The sequence below is a fragment of the Lissotriton vulgaris genome, chromosome 3_1 (assembly GCF_964263255.1).
Source record: "Lissotriton vulgaris chromosome 3_1, aLisVul1.2, whole genome shotgun sequence".
NCBI classification, from domain to species: Eukaryota; Metazoa; Chordata; class Amphibia; order Caudata; family Salamandridae; genus Lissotriton; species Lissotriton vulgaris.
The window spans coordinates 510,355,149-510,370,446 of NC_141689.1; the positions used below are offsets into that span (position 1 = coordinate 510,355,149).

Below are 15,298 nucleotides of genomic sequence, written 5' to 3' on the forward strand. Positions count from 1 at the left end.
AAGATTGAATTCAAGAGTTGAAGCGAGTGCCTTTAAATACCATTTTAAATAAACAAAATTATCCAAACGCTGAGTCTGCAAAATCAAGCCTTCCCGGGCAGAGTTTCAACCTTTCTCTCTGTCTGTTAATATGCAAATCAACACGAGAAGGGGGCGCAATGCATGATGGGCTGCATTACAATAGGTAGGGAGACAAGACTGTCGATTCAGTAAGCTCACCTACCTGCTGTAATACTGTTCAGAAAGCGAGACTTTCATTCCAATCAATATTAAAATTCCTGATCAGCGTAACAAAATGAGGGTCTTTACTGGTCATCAGCGATGCGCTAGCATTACTTCTCCAACCATCCTTATCTTGGGTTTGCGCTGCTGTTCAATGAACGTATAGTGAGGGCAGCACTGCTAACACCTCAACAACACATACACATCACTATAGCGAAAGCTTTAGAAAGGTGCAATATCTGGAACCCTTAGTTCTACTCATCGTACAACAAATAAGAAATCAACTATTATCATTGTCAAGCTCAAAGATTTATAATTGCCTATAGGTGGTGTCATGGCTGGATTTTCTGATTAGATGGGATCAGCCCCTAGGGGCCCCTCCAACCCAGCCAGAACGTAATCACATCCCTCCTCAGGACCATCTATCCAGGCACCTGGGTACCTACCTGAGGATGGGGAACTCGCAATATACAAGCTCATATTATTAAAAACACCACTAAATCTATAGGGATACTAAGAATACTCACTGATTACTAGGGATATCCATACCCTACACCACACTCATACATCAGTTAGTCTCGCGGCCACTCAGACCCAGACTGATCTACCCTAGGGCAGACATGACACACAATCCGGTGCGTCTACACACGTGGGTCTGCAGCCCCAGTGCTCTCCCTTATTTCCAAACGGTTCGCAATCCGGCAAACCTACACGCCAGTCTCCCCCTGACGCTCTCACTTACGCAAGCCACAATCCTGTGGGTATACACGCTGGTGATCCAACCCAGCGTTCTCACTAACGCCGCATATCAACGACGACCACATTCCTATGAACACCTTCAGATATATGTCTCTTCACTAAGGGTCTGCTACTACAATAATATTATGGGATAGCCGAATTACTTAGTGTCAACAATTCCCTAGCTCAAGGGCTCCCTGTTCTCTCTATTCATTCAGACTTACCGGATCAGGGGCAGCATCTGTTCTGGCTAGAACATCTGACTAGGAGAAAAAGGTTACCTATGCTTTGGAACAGAAGACGCTGTTTACAGGATTATGGGAGGGTGTATTACCGTGGTCCCTTAGTTGCAGGTCTCCTCTCTCCCTCACTATTACTTACCTGATCAGGGGTAGCATCTGTTCAAACAGTAATACCTACCAGGACAGAAGATTACCCTCACTGTATGGGGACAAAGATATACACACTATGTGATTGAGTAATTTCTTGATTTAAGCGCTCCTACTCCCTTCTGATCCATCAGTGGCTCAACGGCAACTGGCTAGAAGCTAAGATAGCTTTATCATAAAAAACTCATGCACACTAATTCACTAATTAAAATGGGGTCATTTATTGTAACAATAATAAAGTATACATATACAAAACTATGGGGTCTCTATAACTAGCAGTAACTTTAACACACCGCTGAAAGAAAAAGGATTAAACATACAATAGCTTAGGGAATAAGAACAAGATCAAAGTGTAAGTGTAAGTGTAACTAGTTCAGACTACCTCACCTATTAGAAGGAAGATTTCTCTCTCTGCCTCTGGTGGGATTAGGGCTCTCTCTGTCTCTCCCTCCTTCACCACATCACCACGCCTCTGGTTCAGTTGCTCCAGCTGACAGCCTTCTTTGATGCCCTCTGCACTGCTCTCTCTCTCCTCATCTCCAGCAATCGTCTGCCTTCTTTCTCCATTCAAGAACTGCACTCTATTCTGCAGCTCCAGCAGATATTCTCTCTCTCTCTCCAAGCTGTTCTGAGCTCCAAGCTGTTCTGAGCTCCAAGCTGTTCTGAGCTCCAGGCTGAACTGCACACAAGCTGGAATGAACACCACGCTGAACTGACCTCCAAGCTGAACTGAACACTCCTCCTCTCCTGTAGCTCACTAATATGGAAGCTTGTCCTTTCATGGAAAGTTACGGCCAGTAACCTGCCGCCCACCAAATTCTTGTACCTCCCCGTACCAAGGACACGTTCCCAGCTGGCCAGCCTGAAGTTGTGTCTTCGGAGTGGAGAAAAATACATTCCTTCGATAAGGGCCAGCCTGAGCCGGTTCTCTCCAAGCGAACAACAGCTCTAACTATAAACTTTAACTTTACCCTGAAAAGCCTCTCAGCTCCATCAAGATGGAGTCCCTCTAGCTCTAGGCCTGTAGGCCTGAAAGGGATGAAATGCCCCTTAGCTCTGCCAGAATACCTACATAAACCATACCAATGTGTCAAGTATGTCAAAGCCAATAGGCAATAGACAGGTTAGAGTCAAGAATAAAGGATCTATCATCATATTAAGCAGCTATCCTCTTCTAGGTCTGGAAGAAAGGGCTTAAAAGGGCCAACACAAGCTAAGAATAGATGTGAGCAAGACTAAGATCTATATCACTGCTAAATAGAGCCAAAAACTCTGCCATAACATTCCATCCTTAGATCCTTATCTTGCGAACATCTATAAACAACATCCATAAAAACAAACATCAACACAATCTATCAACAAATCAAAAACTAAAAAACTCTCTAAAAAGAATGACAACTTAAGGAAATTCTACCTGAAACTCGATTGTAGGGAATACAAACCTAACAACCAACTGAAAACAAATCAAAGCACCCTTGGCTTGAATGCTGAAACATATCTAAGATTGGATCTGATAACAACAGAAACTAACCAAAACATCCTCAAACTAAATGTGCCTCAACTTCTAGTGACAACTGGTGAAGTCTAGTGATGTAGGGACTTATGTGTTGAATGAAAACAGCAAGGGGCCTAAATGGGGCCTACCTACTTCGGACAACTTAAGAACTAAATGTGTTTCAACTTTTTATGAAAAAACAACAACAATGGGCCTAAATAAGGCCTACCTACTATGGTCAACTTAAGGTAATGATGACTCATAAAATCTATTGGTGTAGGGGCTTGTTTGTGGGATGAAAATAACAATGGGCCTAAATGAGGCCTACCTACTATGGTCAATTTAAGCTAACATTTTGGTGAAATCCGAGAAATAGACATGACAAATCATTTTCAAGGTCTGGGCAAACATTAATACATAATCATACTAAAAGACACACCTCCCAGGACAACCTAAAGTCTAGGGTAACCACCCTTTGATCAATAAGGGTGAAATTATAATAACAGGAAAAAGGAAGACAACCCCATTTCTAAAAGATAGCTGGTGTAGCACTAAGCATTGATGTATATATATATAAATGCAGTGTATATGTAAAAGCACAATATCATAAAAGAATTAGCACCCAATTTCTTCACACTGTGGAACACATGTGTGCACCACCATTCAAAAAAAAAGTCCTTCATTGGCAAAAACTGTTTTGAAGAAAACAGGAAAACTATAATAGGTGACTGCATCCTAAAAAGCAAAGATAGAACTACAGAAACATTTACTTTTTTTTTTTTTTTTTTAAAGTGGGGCCTGCTCGTAGTGATTGCAAAGAAAAACATGGGAACAATGCAGGCCAAGGAATCATGTAAGAAAATCCTTTTGCTTGGTATATTTTCATCAAAAAAAAAAAAGAGTCCAATGTCAATTTTGGGACATCAGTGTAGGTCACCACCCAGCATCTTCGGTATCCAGACACTTCCTCCGATGCGGCCATCCACCACCCTTCCGGTCTGGTCTGGTCTGGATCCATCCTCCAAAAATAATAAACTAACATAAAAACATGAAAGTAAAAAACTAAAATAATAAAGGAAGTGGGGGGGGGGCCGACCCACGCACCAACACCACAACCCAGCAATCCTAGGACAAGAAAACAAGTATCATTAATCTTGCATGACAAAATTTTCCATTTAAAAAGCACCCCGGGTGCCTTTCATTATTGAAAAGAAAATATCCTAATTAATTAAAAACATTCAAAATCTAATTTTTAAGTAAATTTAGAAGGGCCTAACATACCCTAATCCTGTCTGAGACAGCCCCTCCCTTCAGAGCAGGAGCCAGGCTACAGTATGAAGTAATTTGAATCACTGCCAAATGATGATCTCACAGCAGGAGCAGGGGCTGCAAGCCTCCCATTCCCTGATCAGAGAAGGCCGCCTAAGCCTACTGTATCTAACTAACTCCAAGGGCCAAGCGTCTACAAGAATCCCTTATCAGCAGGCAATGAAGCTGCCCGCGCTGACAGCCAGGAAGAGCGAGTTCACCCCACCCTTACATAAACATGCCGTCCGCGGAACAAAATTGGATTATAGCCAATCATAACAGGACAGGCTGCAGTCGAAGCCTGCAGAGGAAAAAACCCGTCTTCACAAACCAGCTGGTCTGCCAAGGTCGACAAACAAATTCCTTGTAAGCTTGTTCCCAGGCCTGATTTTTCTAACTAACGAAAGCTAGCATTTTTAAAAAAAAACAATTCTGTTACAATGTACTGCTACTTAAAAGCTCCACTTTCTAAAAAGACTTTTGTCTAACTAATTCAGCTAAAGGCAAGACATTAAAATATGGGCATTGATTTAGTAAGGGGCAACTCAGTGTTGCACACAAGATTATACAGTCTGCATTTAAAAAAAAAACGAATTAACATGGACTATTGGGTTGAACATTTCTCTGCAGATATATCCATCAGGCAGCACGTTTATCGTGCAAGGTATTAAAAATATATGTTGTCAGCTGTTGAAAGAGAAATAATTTTAAAACAACATAAAATGCAGACACATTTCACCATTGTATTTTGTTCAACCAGGGGCATCATGTAATTTTGCATTACAGCGTAATTAAACATGCAAGCTATTTAAACCAACCTAATAAAAGGGCCACATTCATCCATTAATAAACAGCCATTTATTTTCTAACTGAGTTGGCTAACTTACCAATGCCGGTTTTGCTGCATACAGTCACATTAAAAAAAAAAATTCAGTTTGCATTTGGGAAAATAATAATGAGAACACACACATTTTTATTTCAAAAGCACACGGTTGCCTTTCACTAATTAAAAGCACATGTTACCATGCACTGTTGGGCAAGATTGATTATTCTCAACCTGTGATCATTGCAACCAGCACATTCCTTTCTAAATGGAAAACCCTCAAAGAAATAATTAATGAAAACAGCTCGTAGCATGCATTCTAACGGGCCACCTCCTTAACATTTCACTCATTTTAAATCATGCATTCAAAAATAATTCTCCACACGTCTGTGGGTGCATATTAAGAAGCGTATTTAAAAGAACACAGCTCTCTCCGTGCAAACCCTTATCTCAATCCGACTGGTTGATTTATAACCGCATCAGTTCCAAGGTAAACCCACACAAATTCGTAGACGCATTTAACAGAGCCCTTCGCAAAGCACAAGATGTTACCTTTCCGTCAAGAAGCTGACAAAGCACATAGGCAGACCCAGGAATCGGTAAAAGTCAAAATCAAACCATCAATCCTTAAAATAATACACTGACTTTTATAGTCAGTTCAGATAACCATGCAAGGCAAAACAGCATGTTTAAAAATAAAGACTGCCATCTCAATTCAAGATATTAACCCTTTGGCAGCTCAAGCACAATCAATTCCCAATGACTGCAGATACATGGGAAAATCATGAGCACATCTCTTCACGTTTACAGATAACACGTACACACATTTTCAAAACGTTATCCCCAAGCACCCGAGAGAGATCCAGCTCTCTCCTGCCAAACGCAATGATAACATGCCCTGTCCAAGCCATTACCACATGGCGCTAGTCACAAGCCATATTTACAAGACAAACTCTTCACAAACAATATATCCAAGGCGCAATGCACAAGGAACACAGCAATTCAACATAAGAACATGCACCTCACAAGCCACAATAACATGGCGCTATTCACAAGCCATATTTACAAGACAAACTCTTCACAAACAATATATCCAAGGCGCAATGCACAAGGAACACAGCAGATCAACATGAGAACATGCACCTCACAAGCCACAATAACATGGCGCTATTCACATGCCATATTTACAAGGAGCTATATGCAAAGAACTCCACAGATCATATTACAATGAACACATTTCACATTGCACAGCATAAGCAGATGCAGCAAGCAATTTAATGGACAATTTAAAAGCATTTTTTACACACATTTATACAATTGGACCATCACAAAGATGTAACTGGCTCCCTCATGTAATGCCATCCATCAACCCTGACAGTTTAAACACCAAGATAAAAACCATTCCTTCCACCCTGAATAAACCAAATGCCATGATGTAATGCAATCTCCTCACGCTGCAACTGTTCAAGCCCATAGGTCACACAGGCTACATAAACTGCAACATTACGCCAGATGGAACCGGCGTTCAGGGCACTCCCTCAGAACACATGGGAAACTCTCTAAGCACATGGCCAGGACACACAGGATAGGTAAGCAGTTCGTGACGACAGATGTCATGGCTGGATTTTCTGATTAGATGGGATCAGCCCCTAGGGGCCCCTCCAACCCAGCCAGAACGTAATCACATCCCTCCTCAGGACCATCTATCCAGGCACCTGGGTACCTACCTGAGGATGGGGAACTCGCAATATACAAGCTCATATTATTAAAAACACCACTAAATCTATAGGGATACTAAGAATACTCACTGATTACTAGGGATATCCATACCCTACACCACACTCATACATCAGTTAGTCTCGCGGCCACTCAGACCCAGACTGATCTACCCTAGGGCAGACATGACACACAATCCGGTGCGTCTACACACGTGGGTCTGCAGCCCCAGTGCTCTCCCTTATTTCCAAACGGTTCGCAATCCGGCAAACCTACACGCCAGTCTCCCCCTGACGCTCTCACTTACGCAAGCCACAATCCTGTGGGTATACACGCTGGTGATCCAACCCAGCGTTCTCACTAACGCCGCATATCAACGACGACCACATTCCTATGAACACCTTCAGATATATGTCTCTTCACTAAGGGTCTGCTACTACAATAATATTATGGGATAGCCGAATTACTTAGTGTCAACAATTCCCTAGCTCAAGGGCTCCCTGTTCTCTCTATTCATTCAGACTTACCGGATCAGGGGCAGCATCTGTTCTGGCTATAACATCTGACTAGGAGAAAAAGGTTACCTATGCTTTGGAACAGAAGACGCTGTTTACATGATTATGGGAGGGTGTATTACCGTGGTCCCTTAGTTGCAGGTCTCCTCTCTCCCTCACTATTACTTACCTGATATGGGGTAGCATCTGTTCAAACAGTAATACCTACCAGGACAGAAGATTACCCTCACTGTATGGGGACAAAGATATACACACTATGTGATTGAGTTATTTCTTGATTTAAGCGCTCCTACTCCCTTCTGATCCATCAGTGGCTCAACGGCAACTGGCTAGAAGCTAAGATAGCTTTATCATAAAAAACTCATGCACACTAATTCACTAATTAAAATGGGGTCATTTATTGTAACAATAATAAAGTATACATATACAAAACTATGGGGTCTCTATAACTAGCAGTAACTTTAACACACCGCTGAAAGAAAAAGGATTAAACATACAATAGCTTAGGGAATAAGAACAAGATTAAAGTGTAAGTGTAAGTGTAACTAGTTCAGACTACCTCACCTATTAGAAGGAAGATTTCTCTCTCTGCCTCTGGTGGGATTAGGGCTCTCTCTGTCTCTCCCTCCTTCACCACATCACCACGCCTCTGGTTCAGTTGCTCCAGCTGACAGCCTTCTTTGATGCCCTCTGCACTGCTCTCTCTCTCCTCATCTCCAGCAATCGTCTGCCTTCTTTCTCCATTCAAGAACTGCACTCTATTCTGCAGCTCCAGCAGATATTCTCTCTCTCTCTCCAAGCTGTTCTGAGCTCCAAGCTGTTCTGAGCTCCAAGCTGTTCTGAGCTCCAGGCTGAACTGCACACAAGCTGGAATGAACACCACGCTGAACTGACCTCCAAGCTGAACTGAACACTCCTCCTCTCCTGTAGCTCACTAATATGGAAGCTTGTCCTTTCATGGAAAGTTACGGCCAGTAACCTGCCGCCCACCAAATTCTTGTACCTCCCCGTACCAAGGACACGTTCCCAGCTGGCCAGCCTGAAGTTGTGTCTTCGGAGTGGAGAAAAATACATTCCTTCGATAAGGGCCAGCCTGAGCCGGTTCTCTCCAAGCGAACAACAGCTCTAACTATAAACTTTAACTTTACCCTGAAAAGCCTCTCAGCTCCATCAAGATGGAGTCCCTCTAGCTCTAGGCCTGTAGGCCTGAAAGGGATGAAATGCCCCTTAGCTCTGCCAGAATACCTACATAAACCATACCAATGTGTCAAGTATGTCAAAGCCAATAGGCAATAGACAGGTTAGAGTCAAGAATAAAGGATCTATCATCATATTAAGCAGCTATCCTCTTCTAGGTCTGGAAGAAAGGGCTTAAAAGGGCCAACACAAGCTAAGAATAGATGTGAGCAAGACTAAGATCTATATCACTGCTAAATAGAGCCAAAAACTCTGCCATAACAGGTGGCAGCACCATTGACTCAGATAAGCATGTCTGCTTATTTCTCGCCAGCGGCTAAAGAATGCAGCTGAGAGCCTAGCATATTGAAACTGGTCGTTGAGGTAAATGAAACAGCAGTTCACCCTTTATACTATGCCCACGAAATAGAATACTGTGAATTACTATTTTAACTCTTTTTCTCGAACATCTGAGGAAGGGTTTGAGAGCCTTCCATTTCTATAGGAATAAAAAATAAGCATTGAAAATGCAATAGGTCGTGCCTTTGATTAAGTTAAAGCCATTTGCCTACGCTTTGACCTGCACAAGAAGGAGTGTTCTTGATATTTTATGCAGTTGTTGTACACCCAGAACCTGGCAACCAGGCTCCTAGTAGTCAGTGGTCTCAGGATGTCAAATGAAGTCACTGTCCCTAAAATGTAGTAGCTATGAACATACAACTACTGAAATCCTGATGTGCGGTGCTCCATCTGATAATGGTATTGTATAGCAACGCAAATGGCTTTAACTTAATGAAAGGCGAGATCTATTGCATTTTTTGAGCTTGTTTCTGATTGCATCAGGGTGTCTGGCACCAGGGTGCCTGGCACCCTTACTGCCCTACTGACACCTGCCTGCAATAAAAACACAGCAAATTGAATGCCGTGATCGGCTATGGAAGCTGTGCCCTGATGTGCTGTTATCATTTCTACATGGACCTGCTTCGGTTATCAGACATGACAAATTATGTCAAAGACAGTTGTGTGTGAAATAGTAAAACATGCATGACAAGGTACGTGAGGATTGGCATGAAGTTTTAATTAGCGCTCTTAAGCAGCGTCCTGATTTCGTGAGCTCCACAATAGCAACACAATCTATACATTATTATCACACAAGGAGAGGGGAAAACAATACTTAGATTTGTTCTAATTGTTGTAAATCCCATGCACCTGAAATTAAAGATGACTAAGTGACGTTTGAAAGCACACACGTGGCATGGTTTGTTCTGTTTAAAGTGTGCTGTTTATTGACGTGCTGCTGAGCCTATGCTTTTTAAAGAGACATTCCTTTAGTGTTAATGCTCAGATAAGAGTGAGATTGGCTATTGATCCTGCTTGCACACACCCATATCTAAACTTTAACCTCACTAATGGCCCAGATAAGCAGCTTGTTTTTGCAGTTTTATATAGCGCAAACCCGACAAGAAGCTAATGGAGCACTTTACATGAGCACCAGTTGCATTACACAAGAACACAAGCTTATGTCACACAGCTTTTAAAGTCCTTTCAGAGGTAGATGCCCCGCCTATGCTTTGACCTCCACAAGAAGGAGTGTTCTTGATATTTTATGCAGTTGTTGTACACCCAGAACCTGGCAACCAGGCTCCTGGTAGTCAGTGGTCTCAGGATGTCAAACAAAGTCACTGTCCCTAAAATGTAGTAGCTATGTACATACAACTACTGAAATCCTGATGTGCGGTGCTCCATTTTTAGGTCTCGTGACCTACAATGCGCGCAAGCGCATTGAGGGAGCGAGAATTCAAGTGCTCAAAATCCTCGTGAAACCACTGGCTTTTTGCTGCGGTTTTCTTTGAGTTCACGTGGCCACAGGCACGCGCTTTTGAGCCATAAACTTGCATTTCTCCTCCCCCTCCCCAGCCAGCTTCCCCCAGGCCGTAGCAGCACTCCTCCCACACCTTTGAAGTGAAGCTTAGCTTCACTTCAAAGGCCCCTGCTGCTTCACACCGTGTCGCATTTCTCCTCCCCCCTCCCCTTCTCTGCCTTCCCTCCGTCTTGTTTACCTACCCACCAACCCACTCTCTGAACAGACAGTTCAGTCTAACTTGTCTCTGCCTCTCTCTAACGCCTGATGAATGCCCAGCTGTTACCTTTGTAAACGTTTCCTTGATACAAGCAGCGGATGAGGGATTTCGCGTAATAAAAAAACAAACCAAGGAACGTCATGTTACAGTTCACGCCGGAATCATTTAATAACATTTTAGAGACTCTTGGTTATGAAAAAGCTGCAGGCCAAAAGTTCTTACTACTGAAAATAGCATCGCACCGTCGTAAATTCGCTACCAACCGACATGCACTAGCAGAGAGTCGATTAAAAATACTGGCATTATTTGGAATTTCCATTTCAACATTAAAAACGTTGATTTTATTCAGTGTCTGTTTGCTACAGCCTCATCTGTCATCGTCATTTAGCACCACTGTGCGCCGGAGAGTGACAGTTCTACAAACAGTGTTGATTGACGAAGTTGCGGGGCGTGCAGGCAGCACCTACTTCAAAGCTAAGCCGGCGTGGCTAGGCCTCAACGAGATGAGCTGAATTTATGAAGTGCGTCATTTTCTGCTCCTTACTTACAGCGGGCGGCTTTCCAGACGTTACCACAGTTTTGGTCTTACAACTTCACAAATCAAATTGATTCCACCCACATTCAGCGCGGAATCAACTGTGCGCGCGCAGCTGACTTGTTTGCCAAATTTATTTGCATTCCTCTTCACACTCTTTAGCTCACAGAGGCACGCGGTAAAAATTCACAACAATATCGGATGCTATCCCATGATAAATCCCCCCGTTCAGCATCCACTAATCATCGTTTTGTCCTCCTCCGGGCGTTGGGAATGCTGCTCGATTCTTCACTTGTGACAACGACTGCATTTTCATGTACTAATTACTTTCTGTTAAAAAGAGGTCCTTTGTGTATTCGTATTTTTAAATTTGATCGTTTTTGTAGCCTTACAAATGATTTACAAATACCCATTCAGAGGCGTGAGCACAAATCTGCAGAGAGAAAGGAAACAAACAGGACACATTTTTAAGGATAGACTGACTGGTTGCCAGAAGAACAATATGCATGACGCCTTTACGTTCCGACCACAAGAGACAAAGTTAGTGTTGCGCTGTATGTTGAATAAATATTCTGGGTTGGATGCTTGGGGGTTATTGCATATACTTGTTTCTTTTGTTCCCGTTTTAGAAGCATGTCCATCAATACATAAAGAAGGGCAAGGGAGTGTAAGCCTTAATAGGAGCATAATTGCAGTCTGCTTCTGTGTCAGCCCCACTTACTTTGCTGCATTTTTATTATTTTGAATACTTTGTTGCTCAGCCATATGTTGCGCACAGAATGAAAAACTGGGCCATAACCACTACAAGCACTGGCGTTGCCAATAGGTTTCGCATTTGGAAAGTTGGAGCTATTGGTTTTGTAAATGACATTTTATATTTATATATTGTTATTGACAATGCCAATAACGATATATAAATATAAAATGTCATTTACAAAACCAATAGCTCCAACTTTCCTACTGCGAGACCTATTGGCAACGCCAGTGCTTGTTGAGGTTCTGCCAGCACCTGCACCCTTAACAAGGTTGACATCTGATTAGGTGCATGTACAGCACACCTACGCACATACTGCTGAAACATTTGAGCAACAGTAAGCACAGGCATGCAAACTGGCAGCAGACAACTTGCAGCTACATAATAACTTATGTCACACAAACTCATGCGACTAGGAGAACTGGCAGATGAAGAGTCCTGGAGAAAACCAGGAGGTACCATGGCATTTACAAGAAAGAAAGGGGATGGGTGCAGGAAGTCATTATTCTAAGTAACAATGAACCAAAAGAGAACATAAGGGTCAACCATGACACAGCCTCTTTCTGAACATAGGACAAGCGCAGTACAGGGAGTGCTTATAGCAAAAGTTAAAATAAACACCAGCTCTCGTTCTAGGATTGCAATGAGCTTTCCTTCTATGAAAACAAAAAATTATAGTAATGTGTAACATAAAGAGTCGGAGACCTGCGGTATCACTCATGGGAGTGAAACATTTATAGTTTCTTCCGAGGCTAGCAAAACGGAGGGATTAGAGAAATGGAGTAGAAATTAGGAAAATGCACCTCTCCCCATCTGCAAGACAGGACTAATGTGTTTTAAAATAGATCCTGAGAAGACCTTTCTAACTTGCCGCCTTTAGCCACATATCAAAACGAAAAGAATAGACTGTTGAAATTAAATGCTGGTGAGGAATACAGAAATCACTTGTTTTACGGGAAATCACATGCACCATGATCAAAACATGCAAAAAAGTAAGAAATTCTAGAACTAGGGAATTATTTTACAGTGTGTTTGTCGGAAATTTAGTATTTTAGTTTAAAAAATGAGTTTATTTCAGCGGTGAAGTGAGTTCAAAGTGGGCAATGCTAAGAAATATGTAAACGGTGCCAATTGCAGGCATGTGCATGGGGGCGGAGGGGCAAGCATAACTGCCAAGGTTTCAGATTGCTATGTGTAATATTTTTATAATTTCAGTGGATTATGAGTGACATTTCGTTGAGTATGAGTGACACTTTCTCTTGAGCAAAGTCAAGCAATGAAACATGTAAATATCAGAAATTACACTCATTTGTGTAAAGAGAAACTTTAAGAAGATCTTAAAACTGCTGTAAAGCACCGTAATGATGCTGATGCAGAGCATCAGTGTGGACTCTGGGGCCTCTCCGTCCAACATGGGACATGGCCCAAACAGGATGTGAGGCCACAAAAACATGGATTCCTTCTCAGCTGCCTAGTGTTGCGTGGCAGACCGTCTAAAAAACAATTAAACAGATTCCTCCTTTAGCCAGCCTTTGCCCACTGGGCCCCCTGGATCCTACCTGGCAATCAATCAAATCAGATGCAGAGCAAGTGTAAGCTCCAGGCTGCACTAGGTCCCACATGGACTCGCCCCAACAGTATGTGAGGCCCCAACAATACGGATCTCTGTCTTCTCAGCTGCCTAATTCAAATTAAGAGTCAACACATTATGTACCGGGCATTTGGCATGGAGGACTCAACAATCATGGTGTGCTGTCTTGCCCTGTAACTGTAAGGCTCCAAGAACCCAAGAGCCCCTCCAGCCTTCAAGCAATTGCCAAGAAGCTCCCTAAGAGTGAAGTCCATTTGTCGCCGTGCTGCTCCCTGACAACCTCGATGCAGCACCAAAAGAGGAAAAGGTGGCTCACTGGTTAGAGGCGGCAGACCCGAGAGCAGAGGACGGCCCGGGACCAGGGTTCGATTCCCGGCGTGGCAGGGTTCTGGACCAGGGTCAGCGGACTCGATAATTCTCTCGCCTCGGTGCCCACTCTGATCAGCGATCACACTCGGCAACTCTGGGCATTAGCTTGCCTCATCTTCACTAACGGCCCCACCAGACCGCCGGGGATGCCTGGTCTCACCCTGGAGATACCCATTAAGGGACCATCTCTCAGGGAAGCCAGGAAGGGTTTCGCAGCGGTCGAAGCGCCTTGGGACCCTCCGGGTAAGCAGTGCGCTATATAAATGCCTATACATTTACATACATTTACATTTACATTTACATCAGCAGGCAGGGTTTGGCCCCAATTTCTTCTGCAGGAGGGTGTCTTCAGGCACCAGCTCTTATTTTTCCTTTTCCTTCACTTTTTCATCAAATCTGATGTTCAGGTCTTGGTTTGCCACCTAAATACTGAATTTAGGAGCATTACAAGGGAATACAGGTAGTAGCCAATGGGCTGCCTAACTTTAAGGTGTCTAGACCATCTAGTGACCACTTCCAGTGGGAAGGAGCACTACCCGAGCCCTGCTACGTTATTTCTCCACCATACGAAGATGGTGGAATTTCAGGAGAGGGGTTCACCTTCCCTTCACCAGCCTAGGGTTGGTCCAGGCTAAGGTGGGACCCTCCTCCTAATCTAACTCATTTTCCTACAATTTTACAATTTCTCCAGCCAAAGGTGGAGCAGGTTTGACCTCCCCCACTATCTGGAGGTTCCAGGGTTGGATTTCAAATAGGGCATTGCCTTTGAAGTTTCCTGCCTAGGAAGGCCATCCTATCCTGGAGGAGGTGTGAAGCACCTCCTCCCACAGCAGGCATTGTCTCTGTCCTCTGAGAGTGCTAGCTCCCACCCCATGAGGTTAGAAACATGTCTGATGGTGGCAGACTGGTAAAAACAATTCAAAGACCACACACGTACTTGGTAGGTTTTCAGGAGACCCTCTAAATGGTCTCCTGTGTGCATTAATTAATAAATCTCACACTGGCATCAGTTAGGATTTATTAACACAAGATGTTTGGTGCCAAAGAACTTAGAAATCAGTGAAGCCACCATGAGCTAGGAAAGCCTTGTTGACAAGTATCTAGCCTGTGTACTCTTTATGGCTTCCCTGTTTACTTACAATATCTCAGAATAGACTGAACATTGTAGGGGCATATCTGCTCAGGCTGATGTGTCCACACATAGGATATAGTGCACCCTTCTTTAGGGCTAAAGGCCTGCAGTAGGGGTTACTTACCTACACCTTATGCAGTGTATGGGAGCAAGGCACACATGGCTGTGTGCCATGTCGAATCTTTTGATTTCTCTGCACCAAGATACGCAACCTGCAATGGCAGTGTGCATAGTCTTGGTGAGGGGTCCCCAGGGTGGCACAATTTGTGCAGCACCCTCTTCAGTCCAAGTGCACTTGGTCCCAGGGATACAATTTACTAGGGACTTATAGGGATACCTGAAGTGGTACCAATTGTAGTGCATTTTTAGGGAACGAACACTGATACTGTGAGCCTGTTTGGCAGCCTGTTTAGTCAAAGTTGCATCAAAAACCAGGCAAAAACTCAGAGTTACT

The 15,298-nt window shown here is 43.3% G+C and overlaps 1 non-coding gene across 1 annotated transcript; it reads left to right on the plus strand.

The window, feature by feature from the left end:
* The first annotated feature begins 343 nt into the window (after positions 1-343).
* LOC147726702 (U4atac minor spliceosomal RNA) lies at positions 344-469 on the plus strand. Its single transcript, XR_015309640.1, has one exon. It is a non-coding gene; the product is annotated as a U4atac minor spliceosomal RNA (small nuclear RNA).
* The last annotated feature ends 14,829 nt before the right edge of the window (positions 470-15,298 follow it).